Source organism: Micropterus dolomieu, linkage group LG05 (assembly GCF_021292245.1).
Source record: "Micropterus dolomieu isolate WLL.071019.BEF.003 ecotype Adirondacks linkage group LG05, ASM2129224v1, whole genome shotgun sequence".
Classification (NCBI taxonomy): Eukaryota; Metazoa; Chordata; class Actinopteri; order Centrarchiformes; family Centrarchidae; genus Micropterus; species Micropterus dolomieu.
The window spans coordinates 2,839,324-2,855,232 of NC_060154.1; the positions used below are offsets into that span (position 1 = coordinate 2,839,324).

General features: G+C 39.9%; 1 protein-coding gene and 1 long non-coding RNA gene across 2 annotated transcripts in view; both read right to left on the bottom strand.

Annotated features, from left to right (window-relative positions):
* gmds (GDP-mannose 4,6-dehydratase) overlaps positions 1-15,909 on the bottom strand; it is a 177,830-nt gene that overhangs the window by 59,459 nt on the left and 102,462 nt on the right. The gene's annotated exons all lie outside the window — the stretch shown is intronic.
* The window catches only part of LOC123971126, a 28,581-nt gene continuing 24,573 nt past the window's right edge, over positions 11,902-15,909 (bottom strand). The window contains exon 2 of the long non-coding RNA XR_006825134.1: positions 11,902-12,248. This is a non-coding gene — a long non-coding RNA (uncharacterized LOC123971126). The remainder of the gene's footprint in view (positions 12,249-15,909) is intronic.

Sequence of the window (15,909 nt, forward strand, 5' to 3'; positions counted from 1 at the left end):
CACCATTTCCTGGAACACATGGGCACACACAGAGTTTCCTGTGGGAATTTATTTTCACATCAATTATCTGAAATCACCTGCTATAGACTGCTGCTATTGCTGCTGCCAGCCTCATCCTCCAGCTGCTATAACGTCATTAAAACATCACTGTCTAACACAGTCATCATAAAGATACTGAGTGCTACAAGGATAAACGGACGGAAAATTGGATGAAAAACATGGGGCCGTGGAAGGTTACAAAGAAGAACAAGGCAATAAACTGACGGCAGAAAGTTGTGGCACAAGGAAGAAGCAGAGAAGAAGCAGAATTTATGAACAGCAGATAAACAGGCAGATGGAGAAAACAGAGGATGTTGGCAAATGTCAAGTTGAGTGAGCAACACCTGTGACATCAGTAATTTAATACTGAATACTTGATACCAGGAAGTAGTAAAACTTTAAAGAAACTGAAACACACACCTGAAATGTTTCAGTTATGTTGTGACACCACATTTGAATATTATTATAACTCTTACTGACAATAACTGAAAGTCAACATGTATGTTGATTTTGGCAGGGACTAAGTAATTTACTTTTTTAATTTCCCTTCTCCTAGATTTTATTCAAGAAACACAAAACTGACAGTTTTTGTCATATTTACTACTATTAGGTACTTACTTTGATCGTACAATTCAATTACCTAATTTTTCACATGTATTTAGTCTTTTCTTGAGTCTTCATTTTTTCAGATTTTCTTGTAAAATGTAACATTCAATCAGTAGTGAGATTATCCCGTATCTCAATCATATCAGTGATTTTATGTTAAAAGTACAGACAGACATTACAGTTAAAATGTGCATGTTTAACTTACAGTCACATATAATATATAAATATCAGTCAGTAGATGCCTTTGTAGTTGATTGAATTAGGCCACTTATTTTTAATCTGCATGGCTTCTACCTTGGATGCATATAGCACTATTGTGACAAGGTGACAGGAAAGTGTGCCCATTTATTGTTTTTACTTTTTCTACCTACTGCTGTGGCTGAAGAAATCTGCATTGATATCACACTGACTGAGAACATTTTTGTGTTGATTTTACATTTTCTGCTATTCTGCAAACTTGCAAGGTTAACATTAAGTAATCCCATAATAACACTGAACTGTAATATTTCAATAGAAAGTTTAACTGGATAATCCTGTCATTGGATGAGCAGTATTTTGATTGGATGACAGCTCACTTACAAATATGTGTCAATATATGTAAATTTGTCTAAACTGCCTTACAGTTATATCTTTGTTAGAATGCTTTATAGATTTTCCCTTGTATTTTTTCATCTTCTAATTTTGTCAATGTGGTCTTAAAACAAACAGAAATGTTTTATTTATCATCACTTTATAATTATGCTGCAATAATATTTCTTGTCAACAAAAATGTACAATTCAATGACAAAATGCAGCAAAACACACAAACACACATAAGGCAGTTACACTGCAACACCGCCACAATCACAGAGCTCAGTAAATCCACTACCTACTACAGTATCCTGTCCATCCACACAAACACACACACACACACACACACACACACACACACGCCCGCTAGTGTTATCAGCAGGGAGACCAGATCCGATCAGAGCGCCATCCCTGTTTATACTGAGGCGATAACATCAGAACATTAACACAAAAACTCAGGGCCAAATGACACTGAAAGGGACAAGCAATTACCAGTCACTGTCATCAAAACATTTCCCATGGTAGCTCCATGGTCACACATACACACGATCTCTCAGCCCATCAGAGGTGTGTGTTTTTGAAACTTTCCTGTGTCCAATGTGTAAGATAAGACAGGAGTAGTGTAAACAGTAGTGTGTGTGTACGTATTGAATGCAGTGCCTCCACATGTTGAGCATAGGAAACAGATGCCTCACCCCTGGCTATGAGAGAGAGAGAGAGATTGGGTTTGTATTGGAGCTTTTCTGCAGGGACTTTGCAGCACATTGTTCCATGGCCAGACACCCAGTGGGGTGCACGGATAATAAAGCAGCAGTGAGGTTTGGCCATTTTCAGTCGCTCATGATGACCTTTTTAAATTCTTCACATATGGCAATCTGTGCGTGAAAGGTTCTCAAGAGAGGTTCGTATGGTTTGCACTTTAACCCTATGAAATACACACAGAAAATTTAAATGGTACAGTAGCTGTGTAGAGCTAACAGCTGCAGCTGACCCATGAGCCAATTCAAGCCCAACTTTAAAGACTGTTTTTGGCTACCCCCACCCACCCACTGTTAGTTTTAACTGGTGACACTTTTGTCTCAACCACAGGAACAAGCAGCTCAACAGGGTATGCCTAGAAAGGGTGGGAACCGTTGGGAACTAAACATAAGAATCTGAATCCTGGTGTCACAACTTAATTCAAAACCAATTCTTGATTCAATAAATAGAAAAGAGGGCACAAGTTTAAGGCTTATGGTGCTTTCAGACCAAAAGCGAAGTGAGCGTTGGGGGAAATACAAAGTCAATGCAAAGACACGGACAGCCGCGATTTTCTGTTAGGCAGTGCGGAGGTGCGCTGCCGGCGAGAAAGTCGCATGAGGCTGAGTTGCAATAGCCTATCAGCGTTGAGATTATCTGGACGTCACAGATGGCTTCAGAGCGTTGTGTGGAGAGGACCAGGCAGAGCGGAGAAGTAAAACACATCAGGCCGGCAGAGAGCTGCTAAGCCGACGAGGAGCTTGGAGTAAACTGCTTCTGTTAAATTAGCTTTTTACTTTAGTTTTTGGGATTACAACATTGATTTATCTTCACTGGAGCTTCTCGGCAGCAGCCTTCCGTGCACATTCGGTTCCACTGTTGTTGTTAGCGTCAGTTGGCAACCAGAGCAGTGTTGGACTACTACGTCATATTTATATAAAAAAATGGACAAAACTGGCCATTGCTTGGAGAAAAGCATTCGGGAAGTTGAACTACCTGGTGAGTTTAGAAAATATGTGCCTGTAACTTCATTCCAGCTATTGTTGCTCTTTACTGTGAACAAGTTAGCATAGCATAGCCATGATCGATCCGAACTCCATTCAGAATACAAACATTTAAAAAGACAGACCTGACAAAGCATGAATTCATATGTCTAACAAATCGGCATCATATTGTAGTTATTTTGTCATCAGTTTGATCCTTTTATTGCTATTAAATCACAGCAAAATGTTTACTTTGGGTTCATACAGCTGTAGTAATCGCAAGCCGTGTTTATTCGCTCTCAAGTTGTGTGCGAACACTTGGCAGTTGTCCAGCTGTAAAACCCACGTGAGGAAAGCGTTGCGAGGATTAAATTTGCGTTTGGTCTGAATGCAGCATTATACTGCTGTGTCCAAACTCGTCATTCATGTCCTTGGTTCACTGCATTGGTGTAGGAATTATAATAATAAACAAAATAATAATAAACTGACAGTTCAACTAACGTGTTTGATGAGGGTCAATGTTTGTTTACTATCCAACAGTACTGGTTAAATGTCTTAAGAAGCAAGGCTACACCTGTATCCTTTCGGGTGAATTGATGTAAATAACATTGTCCTTAAATAAGTCCCTGACATCAATTCTATAGATACGTTTGGGATGAACTTGAGTGCAGTATCCACAGAAAGGAGAAGCATGAAGCACTGTTGTTTGTATGGCCATCTCTAACACTCGGGATGCTACAGGTCCCTTGTTGAGTCACTATCATGATGTTATCAGGGCCAAAAGGTGGTCTACCACGGTACTGAGAAGGATCTTGATTTCCTGGTCACTGGGAATATACATAAAAATACGGCCATCCATCTTTTCCCTCCCTCCTTTTCACATCCTCTCTTTCCCTCATTCATCTCTTACACGTTCTCCTTCTCAGTTTTGTTCACTAAATCTTTCTACATATCCCCTCCCGACATCTCTGCCCTCCCCCGCCAAACTAAATGGATCCATCCCAGTGATGGTGCCTGAGGGTGCACTTACTCTGCCCTTACACTTCTGCTCCAGCCCTTCCTGTGGAGCTGCAGTGGGAGTCACTAAAGGAAGTCTTCATCTCAAAGGACAGCCCACTTCCTCCTGAGAAAGCAGGATGAAGTTGAGGGTTGAGAGTGAAAAAATGATTGTTAGACTGGTAAGTACTGAGGTGTATAACGCTAAACAAAGTGAACAGAAAGAGAAAGCAAGTTTAATCGGTCTTTGTGGATCGTGAGCGTGTGGTTCAACTTTCAAGTTCCATTTAAATCAGCAGAGTAACCTTGGTAACTTGTTTGTAATTTCTTTGCAGATTTTCTTTTCTTTATCCTTTTTAGCAAAGTAAACATTTTATTTCCATGTCCTTGTTAGACCTATCAACATGTTATGCTGTAAGTATTTTGGAAGCCTGAATAAACCAAAAATAGCGTAAACCACTGTTACAATCCATTTGAATCCATCCACTGGATCTGCTGCAATACTGAATGTTTGTTCACATTTATGTAAAATAAAACTGACTGGGTGTAAAGTTAGCATTTGTTTTACAAACATTTTCCAAGACAGTGTGTTGATATTAGATGATCCTGCAAAACCACAGATTATATTCAATTGTGTTTTGAGTGTTCAATGCAATAACCTTTTAAATGATTATTTAGTTATTTCTACAATTGGCGCATGGAAACAACGGTATGTTAAGGTTAGGCAACTAAAACACACATTTTGGGAAAGATCGTGGAAAGTATTTTTGCTTTTAAAATACAAATTAATTGTTGGTCTGCAAGGGGACAAGAATGTCTATCTCCAGCCTGCATAAAATTCATATACATTACATGCCCATCCACTACTATGACCACCACACCTTTATATCTTGCCTCACATTTAAAGGCAAACTATTTCCTGTCCTGGCATTGAACTTTGGCACTGGGCGTACATCATGCACTGCAGAATCTTTCAACATGATCATAACTCATAGTGATACTGGGCTGGTGTTTTAATGAAAAAGAATAATTATGTAGCCAGAGGTTAGAAACAGCTGGTAAGTTCTGTTCTAAGGGCAGCTCCTGCTGAGACATGGTTATGGTTAGGGAACAGGCTCAAACCTTTAAAAAGCCTGATTTTAAATTCAGTGTAGCACAGCCAAAAGAAAAGTGAGCGACTGGGCAGTAAACACGTGGGTGGTCATGTGTTCAGTGCATGTGGGTATGTGTATACTAGTAAATTTTATCCAGGAACCTCATTGTTTCCTCATCACGCTCGAGTACAACTTCTGTCAAACTCTCAGTTTTGCTGCATAAATCAGTTGAACCACTTCATATTTCATCTGCTGCTGCTGGCCAAAGACCCTGGCATCTACAGCCATGACTTTCCAGCATTTCAGCAGTATGAGCATGCATAAACATTCTGAGTAATGAAAACATGCACCTGCACACACACACACACACACGCATACACACTCTACATCATAAACATGCACACACATTTAAAAATAATGACCCAACTATGAAGTCAATCCAGCACAGTTTAGTGAGACAAGGTTAAACAATTCATCTCTTCAACCAGCTTCTGAACAATAGAGCCAGTGTGGTCTGAGGTATGTATTATGAAAAAAAAAAATCTGTCATTCTCATTCCCTTTCCCTTTCCCAAACATAAAATGCAAAATCTTTCTATCTCTGCACCACACGTTATTGTGCAAAACAGCTATGGATGAAAACATGCACAAAAATTCACAAGAAACAAAAGCACTTTCTGTATGCTAGCGACAGTTGGCAGGGAGCGCCATACAGAACAAACGACAGGAGTGTTTTGAATTTCCCCCAGGCACACACGCTGAGTCTTAGTGGGAAATATTTTCCTTCCTATCACACACACAATTGGCCTAAGGGTGTTTCCCTGAATCTAGATATTCAAAGAATCCTTTGTTTTGATAAGATAACAGTTTAGAGGGAGGCAGTAGCTTGAGTGAGGTGCTTATGCAACAACAATTCCTCTTTATGTATCAGTAAACTGTGATGAAAAGACTCTCTCATCATCTGTATGTGTTGTACTGAGTTTATTACACACAAAGGCATGCAAAAACACCAACGCTGAGATTTACTCTATATTTCTCAGTTGTGTTTTGTTTTGTATTTTTCTTTTTTTAACTTTTTAAATGACCCTTGACTAAGATTTTTCCATTACAAACCATAACTCGCACTTACAGCCTCCATTACCTTGCAATCAGGATCATGATGTCTCTCCCAAACACTGACATTAATCCTCATTAATGGATGCTGATGATACTTTTTGAACAGTTTGAGATTATTCTGATATTTAAAGAATAATGGGGGGATACAATATTATTAACTGAAATGAAAATAGCATTTTATGACATTACTTGTTACCGATAAAACACAACTGCACATCTCACTGAAAGAGACACATAAAAACTTGTTGTTGTTGTACCTTATGTCTTACTAAATATGAACAGCTATTCAGTCTTTATGCAAATGCCAAGATCCTAAGTGATATTTGGTGGTTGAACTAAAGGGGTACTCCCAAGGGTGAGAAGACAAAAATGTTCCTTCATTCATGTAAAAGTCTTTTATGTATTTTGTTGTTTGTTTTTTATGTTGTTGAATTGTTATGATGGAAGAAATCTTACTTTTATATAAATGTACCTTGTGTAGTTTTTGACCAGTAGTAGCAGTGTTTTTGAGTGGCTTCAAATTTTGTTTGTATTGTGAACACAAGCGGTTATGTGATACACTTTCTTCACCATTTTCCCTAGCTATGTGCCAACATTGGCTATGAAGAAGACTGCAAGCTAGTAGCCATGGAAATAAATTATGCACATATATACAATATTTGTTTCTTTTATAGCTAATAGAAATACAGAATGTAAACAGGACTTTATGTTGTTGAATTGTTATGATGGAAGAAATCTTACTTTTATATAAATGTGAACAAACATCCAATATTGCAGCAGATCCAGTGAGTTTAAATGGATTGTAACAGTGGTTTATGCAATTTTTAGTTTATTCAGGCTTCCAAAATACTTACAGCATAACATGTTGATAGGTCTAACAAGGACATGGAAATAAAATGTTTACTTTGCTAAAAAGGATAAAGAAAAGAAAATCTGCAAAGAAATTACAAACAAGTTACCAAGGTTACTCTGCAGATTTAAATGGAACTTGAAAGTTGAACCACACGCTTATGATCCACAACAACCGATGTAGAAAGGTTGCTTTCTCTTTCTGTTCACTTTGTTTAGCGTTATACACCTCAGTACTAACCAGTATAACACTAATTCTTTCACTCTCTATAGTTGTATGACTTGCCACATTACATAACCAGCTGATGCGATCCATATTCCTATCTTGTGTACCGGTATTATTGTCAACATCAGAAAAGCTTTTGAATCATGGAGAGACCTCCGCTTTGTTTTGGATATGAAAACCGACCCAGAGTTGGCTTTAATCCTATTGGACAGGTAAGCTAACATTGCTCCAAAGAATGTGAAATATATTGTAATTTTGTGTTTTAGGTGGCTCAAATTAGATAACATTAGCTCGCCGGCTAACGCCGAGCAGTTGCTAACATTATCCGTTGCAAAATACTATGGTTGTATGGCTTGCCACATTACATAACCAGCTGATGTGATCCATATTACTATCTTGTGTACCGGTATTATGTCAGTGTTAATTTTAGCCTGCAAGAATGATACACGGTAACGGTACAAAACAAATGTGGAACAATTTGTTTATACTAGTGTAAAGTGATATAAGGCTGGGGCAGCCAGCTACATTAGCATGCATCTGACATAGTTTCGTAAAGATCAATTTCAATTTATTGTCATTTTACCGATTCTCGGTTTTCACCGGTTTCAGTTGCCATAATTCAGGATAAAGCAAAAGTGAAAGACCCATTCAGTACATTAAAATTACTTACTATGGTCTAACTGTTATACTAAAGTGTTGCAACAATCTCATCTATAATATTCAGTCTTGCTCACTTATTGTTTTTGTTATCATCCAATAAATTTTAGCTATGCTGACATTGCTGAGCCTCTCTGTTAAAAGATACACAACGCAGACATATCATGTCAGCTAAATAAAGTCAATGTAGTGTTATCATGTAACAAGCATGGATTAGTTCAACAACAAGTTGATAAAAATAATACTGTAACGTTGCAATCAGAGTTTTCCTGAGGTTCCAGTATTTTGTGTGAAGCCGTCTCTTGTTGTCGGTCTCTACTTTGACCGATGCTTAGTGCTCGCTCATTAGTTTGAGCACACACAGGAGCACACACTTGGAAACGTAGTTGTTGCAATCTGAGACCTCACTACTAGAGGCCCACCCTTTAGCGTCTGTGTGAGACGCACCAGGTGCGTCTCGATGAGACATTTCCGGAAGTGTTAGTAGGAGACGCTCTGGGGCGTCTCGTAAAGACCGGAAATGCTAGCTAGCTACCTAGCTACGTTCGCGTTAAAGGTGTTGACAGCCCCCTGAAGCCCCTACCCTTACCACAACTATCAGAAATGTTAGTACATAAAGTGACATAAAGTCACTGAATTTATGCATGTCAACCGGCTAACCGTACAGCTGCGGTAGGGTTAGCCTCCTTTGTGTAAAACAAGTGGCAAACAGGGGTGTTTCATTCGGACGCTGAAGGGTACCTTTAGTGTAAATCCTTACGAGTCAGTTATGATGCACTGAGATGAGAATGCATTGAGAGGCCATGTTGTTAATAGTCTTGCATCATATGCTATAAGATGATCATATGTTTGGTATGTAAAATCTCGATCTGCAAAATAAATAGTAACTTTAGATGCAAGACAAAAAGTAGCAGAAAAAGAGTAAAAAGTACAAATTTCCCTTTAAAATGAAATACTTCCGTAAGCACAATCACTGTTTTGTTACGTTACAGACCTTATACAATCAGCTATGCCAAGACTGTATTCAACTGTCATCATGCCATAAGAGAAAGTTAAAGCGGGAGGCGGATGGAGGGAGAACAGGGGAGCAAAGATGCAGATATGGTTGGGGTTAACCTTGAGTGGACCTTGCGGGTGGGTGGTATAGAACCAGACCGGCTTCTTAACATACTTGAGTTAAAACCTTGTTAAAAGCCAATTAAGCAAAATAATAATCCACGCCAAATTAAACAGAAACTCACAATCAGCAGCTCTGCCTTCTACCAAAATAAAAATGAAAGGAGATCATTTTGAACAAAGGAAATATGATCTCCAGTACATTTTTTTCCTCAGTGTGTATACGTGTGTGTGTGTCTGAGCTGGAGGCAGGTTCCCAGGCTTGTGGACCACCGGAGTGAGCAGGTCGAGCTTAGAGGCAGTAAAAGCCCCAGGAGCTGTAAAGGACACAAGCTGAGAGTACAGATCTGGACCAGCTCGTCTTTCAGTGAGACAGTTTATGTGACGAACAAGAGGGGCCATGTGTAAAATTTAAGGGAGGCTAATTGCTGGGATTCCAGCGGCCTCAACAAATAAAGCAAGTGGCCATAAAAGCACATGGTAGTGATTAGGCCACATCGATAAGCATCTACAGTATGTTCCTCTGTCTTTCTCTTGCTCAAGTGCAAACCCAAAGAGCTATTTAAAAAAATGATGCAAAACAGGTAATATCTACAGATAAGCATCTGATAAACACACACAAAAGAAACACAAACACCTGTGGTAATGACATCAGACAGGTGTGGTGACATCTAACAGCAAAATGCGTGGTTGTCTTCATACTAAAACGTCTCCGATAAATAATTTTCCTGAATCAACACTGTTGGTTTTGTTAAGAATGTGCAACCGCACAAAGACCCTCCGGCTGAAACAATTATCTGTCTGACAATGTCAGCAACAAATTATTGAATAATATCTCTGTTGTTGATTCTACAGTTAATTTGTAGGAGTGCACTTGGCAGAGGATCGTGGTGACTTATTGTAAACATACACAGCATTAGCTTTCATACTCAAAGTTGGGATCACTTCATGTTACAACACACCCCTTGACATGTGGTGCTATAGTGGCATCTGAAGCTGGTGTTTGTCTAAATGCAGAAGCAAAAGTGATGAGTCCTCCTTTTTTTTTTTATCTTGACACAGTGGGATTGGATGCATTTCTTCTGCACCTGCTCATCAGCACACAAGTAATTGTTTTGGGTGTGTTCAAATATTTTAGAAGCAAATAAAATATGAACAGAAGTATAGAATTTCGACTGCTGACTCAAAACAGATGCATTGATGTTGATAACTTTAAAGATTGGTATTATCGCTTCACTGTGGTAACGTGTCATTATGAGTATGAAGTATAACATTGTACCATAAAATATTTGTGTATTGTATTTCCTTCTAGAGATATAAATTTCTAGGAGAACTAGGAAAACCAACAATTAAAATGTTATATTCTATCTGTGTATTGTATTATTAAGTTATTTCTGGTTATAAAACCTAAACAAGACAAACAAGTTCAGTGTTTCCACTACCATTGTTCAAACATGGCACACTGCAGAGCAAGGGAAGTTATTTACATACCAAAATAGTGTCCAAGTATTACATTGTACCATAAAATATTAGTGTACGGTATTTTCTTCAAGAGATATAAAATGTACCTAGGAGAATTAGGAAAACAAAAAGTGAAAATGTTGTGTTCTATCTGTGTATTGTATTAGTAGAACTTATTTCTGGTTATAAAAGCCAAACAAGACAAACAAGTTCAGTCATTCCACTGCCATTGTTCAAACATGGCCAGGGCAGTTATTTACATACCAAAAATATTGTCCAAATATCGGTTTGTCATTCATGCGAATTTGACCGCTGGACTGTGTGTGCAATCCACATTGATTCACCCCAAACAGCCATGGTACTAACTGTACAGGTGACAGCTGTAGGTTAGCTAGCAACAGATGTACCGACCGTGTGTGAGTGAGTGTGCCTGTTTGTGTTAGTGATGCATCGATCCTACTTTTTCAGTCCCAATACCAATATCTGGGCTTTAGTTATCGATTGATGCAGAGTACCGATCCGATACCAGTGTTAAAGTTAATAACAGGAAATCATTCTTTTATGTGTAAGGCAACATCAGACCTGACATAAACAGGGCTTCCTATATTTGTAAAACAAAATACTATGTTAGCTCTCCTAGCCAAATGTTCAGGTCTACCGGTACACTGCATCATGGAACACACGCGTAATGGAATTCAACAGATCGGCCCCATTGTCACAGATACCCGATACACTCTCTTTATATTTATGAAACAGATTCAAAAAGCCCTTGGATGAGCATGAATTTTTCACTCTAGTGAAAACATTTCGAGCTTTGCATTATTCATGGTGCCCAGGGTGAATTCACATCTTATCACACAGTGAGATAGGATGACACGATGTGACTGTACTGGGAAGTGTGGTGGAACATCTACTGTGGTTTTGTATCTGTTGAAAAACTCATACTAATCTACGATGCACAGTGCTCTGCTGCTGCTGTATTTGAGGTGCACAAACACACATTCTTGCCCACAATTCCTGTCCTCAAATCCAGATGTAGACCCTAAAACCACCTCAAGCAACATAACGCTGCCCCTGTGACATACACAGACACACAAAGTTACACAAGTAAAAACACCACAACCTGCTTGTTCATTAAAGACTCTATCAGCACTAACACGCTAAATCAGTACCATGTGGTATGCAGGGAGCCTCCCTGCCCTCTGCTCCTCAATATAGTGGGATGAACATCAGAAAGGATGGGCTGACGAGATACATATGTTTAACACTACATTACCACATGTGGGTGTACAGCAGTGTCTCTTTAGGTCAAGGGTTTCAAATTTTTCAGCTTGAGATCCAAATTATGTCTAAACAGTGATCCCCTGGAAGTAAGATTTATTCAAACATACAGTTAGTCCAACAAAATTAGACATTTAGGTTTCTAAGAAGATATGAAATGCTGCATTAAATAACTTCAAAATTTGTTTATTTGGTAAAGAAATCTTAACTGTTACATTATACACCCAAAACCTTAAACTCAGCGAGATTCACAGGTACTCTAGTCTACGTGGCTAGAATTTTAAGCAGACATTATTGCTGTGTAGGCACTTGAGCTGTTCCTCCTTGGAATGTCTTTGTCTGTTTTCCAGAGGGAAACCGTATCCCTGGTATTCCTGCCTCCGTTAGGCCATCGAGGAACGCCAGAGAGAAGCAAGCCCAGCCCGCCCAGCGCATACCTCCGGCCTCCCTCTTATTGGAAAACTGGGATAGCGGATGGAGGAAATGCCTGGCATATTACCAGAACAAAAAGAGCGATCTAGACATCGAGGGCAAAGAGGAAAATATATTAAGTTAAAATTAAAGACATTTTTGTCATATTCAATACGCAAAGTCCAAAATCAGAATCAGATGAGGTTAACCAGGCGGCAGAAACAAGAGGAGCTGGGTGATTCTCGCAGCCTGGTTTGGATACAGCTCTAAGCAGTTCAGACACATTTGTGAGTGTGTGTGTGTGTGAGTCTGAAGTGTGTTGTGACTTGTGAGTGGTGTAGACATTAAGTGGCTGACATTAGATCTAGTCTTTGCGGGCTGGTCCACTCGCGTGCTTCCTGATATATGCGCGAGTGTGTGCTTGTGCACGCGTACATCAGTGCTTTCCAGAGCGTGCACCTGTGTCATATAAATCCGCCATGAGCTTGCTCCCGTAGCAGTGCTACATTTCCAATAACAGTCACAGAGAGGGCTCGAGGCGAGGGGTGGAGAGATGGCTACTGTACGTTGCTGTAATAGAGCACAGCTGTGTACGCATGAGTGCATGTGTGTGCTGTACGGACATGTGTTTAGACCGAGGTTCCACAGACGAGCGTGTTTCTGTGGGAGGGAGAAGGTTGGCGAGCTGCTTGTAAATTTAAGAAATTGGATTTTGATTGCATTTGGCTGCAGCTGAAACAAAGCAAATCACTTGTTGATGAGAAACCAAAATAACAAAAGATGCCTACTAAACATCTGTCTTTATCTGTCATGAAGCGCAGTCGCTTCTCTATTTTTCCAAGTAACCCTTCGACCTCCTATAAAATATGACTACTAACAATGTTCTTACCAAATGGGGTTAGGGTTAGAAAACTTAATAACTGCCTGGAATATTCACCGGCAATGTTCTTTCCAACCGAGTAAGTGTGACCAGGCTTATCCTATACAGAAGTCAAAAAGACGATGTGTTTTGTGGATGTGTTAATTTAGGGAGTGATTGAGGTTTTGGTTGAAAAAATATTGCAAAAGTCATTGCAACATATCAAGTCAGTATTGACTATTTCAATATTTAAGCAGGACCAAAATATTTTACCAAACACTGCCTTTACATTACCAGGAAAACAAGGGCTGGATATAATTTGAAAATGTTTTGATACTAGAAACAACACTCTACCTGAGCTTTGGTACATTGTTTTTTTATACCAACTTTGAGGAATACAACATGTTTTTTAAACAAAAGAAACCAAAGCTCTCAATTATTAAATATTGTTACGCATCACAAAATAGATTGTTTTAATAGTGATTTAATTCAGAAATGTTCTAGTAAAAGATTACACTTAACAAAGGAGAGCATGGATCTGGGCGATGCCAGCTTTCAGTCCTTGACAATTCTTAAAACTGTGTAATGGACACGTTTTACACTAAACAAAGCATTGAGGTTCATTACCCAGCTGTTATATTTACAACTAAACCCTGTCGATATTGCAGGGAAAAACTGAATACACTGACAGTTTATGTTTTATAGAGTACAGCAGTTCTGTGTAAGAATTAGTATAACCAATGAAGAGTTTGAACATTGTTCAATATAAAGCTGCTGCATTATGTTGTTAAAAATATAACGTAGGCAGCATTATGTTTAACATTTGTTAATGCATAGTTGTGCATGAACTTAATTTTTAGACAGTGTTGGTCCTAGTTGTCCATCTGTTCTATGTGTGTGTGTGTGTGTGTGTGTGTGTGTGTGTGTGTGTGTGTGTGTGTGTGTGTGTGTGTGTGTGTGTGTGTGTGTGTGTGTGTGTGTGTGTGGGTTTGCCTATGGAAATAAGAAAAGTACAAATACATGGATCAAGACAAGGGACTGAATAAGTATGAGAGAGTAGAGAAACTCCTCGCCATCACAACCGGTTGTGTGAGGGCCCAGGATGCCTCTCTCTGTTTTAACTCTGTGGTTTCACTTCAGAGTTCTTCTTCTCTCCTGGGAAATAAAAACATTCTTGTTTTCCCTCCAAATGAGTGTTCTGGGGGCAGCCAGATGTGCAGGAGGGGAGGAGGAGGAGGAGGCTCCTCTTCTCCTCAAACTAAACTGAGGGGCTGGGCGAGGGGTCCTCCAACACCAGCTCCTCTACTCCAGGAGAGGCAGCCCGCAACCTCGCCTTTCACCTCTGACCCCTCACCCCTGACCTGAGGGATGGGGAATGGGAGGGGGGCTGTGTAGAGCTCAGAGAATGTAAACAGCCAATCACCACATACAGAGTGACTGTATCTAGCGATTTTTTGGCCTTATTGGAACGAAGCCCAGCAGATGATGCAGATACTGCTCTTCTTCGAGTTGATTTGCACTAATGCATACATACTGTATATATATATATATATATATATATGTATATATGTGTGCATGTGGGGGTGGCCCTCTTTTCTTCATGTTTTGGCCTTCCACCCTCCCTGAGGTAATTAAGAGAATTGCGTCAGCCATCTATTCTGGCCTGTTGGACGATCAGAAGGAGAATACAATCAATCCTCTGAGACCTCGCGAGAGACCACCAACTAACACGGAGGAGCTGTCGGGGAGGAGGAGGAGGAGGAGGACACGGGTTCAAGCCCTGAACCATGGGTGGAGAGACAGAGAGATGGAAGGAGGGAAACATGTAGGCAGATAAGAAAGTGTGGGAGTGCAATGGTAGGAAGGAGGGGAGGGAGATGGGAAGGGGGAGGAAGTGAGGTGTTAGAGAGGATGATACAAGAGCAAATGAGTTGAGAGAGGAGTATGAGGTAAAGAGAGCAGGGAGGGGAAAAAGGAGGAAAGGAAGGATGGAGGAGGTCTCAAGGGAATAAACTTAGTACAGGACGTCCTAATGTAGCAGAATGTTACTTCACTTTCTTCATCTCTCCCTCTGAAACCCATGTTACTGAATGTGAAAACTAATGCGGCCAAATGAACTGAACAACTGGAAGAGTCGGATCTTTATTTAACCAAGTTCTGCACAGAGCCTACAGCACACAGCTGCACAGAAAAAGCCTATATACCAATAAGTACACCACAAGAAGATGTCACTGCTTTTACAAAATCATAGACTCAATGGTCACATGAAGTTCAGAGTGCCTAGCACTATCCAACAAGGGGGCTCATCAAATACATTTTTAGTTAGATAGGCAAATATTCATTCAGGTAGGAAAATAATTGGCCTGCTTAGGTATGTGAGGATGCTCAGCTGACGGTTTGATGTTAATATTCCCAGTGTTAAGGCTTCAGCATGTCTCATAGCACATTTTAGACTTTTGCGGCCCAGCTTCCCAGCAGACCTGAAGATAAGCCTTTCAGACATGACACGGTATATATTCTGAAATTAACAAATGCCCTTTCTTTTCTACCTCATGGTGCAGGTCGACGAGAAAGCAGCCCACAGGGCAACAGTCCAAGTTTACTTTCAAACCTCTCACACTAACAGTTGTGAGATTGTTGAGAGTCAGATAGCTTGCATGGCATTCTTCTCAACAGGAAGCAACTCTTTTCTCTGCACTCCCAGACCTGGCCTGCTAGGAAATCAATGCACTGCCCTCATAAAAGCCCTCACTTCCTGTCTATACAGGAAACAGTCACTCACTCACTTGCTCCTGATATCCTGCAGGTCTCAGTGTGTCTGTGAGACTGTTTTGCCAATCAAAACATGTTTATCAATGATAACAAGGGCAAGAATGTGACCTTATCAGTACGTCATTTGTTGTCTGAC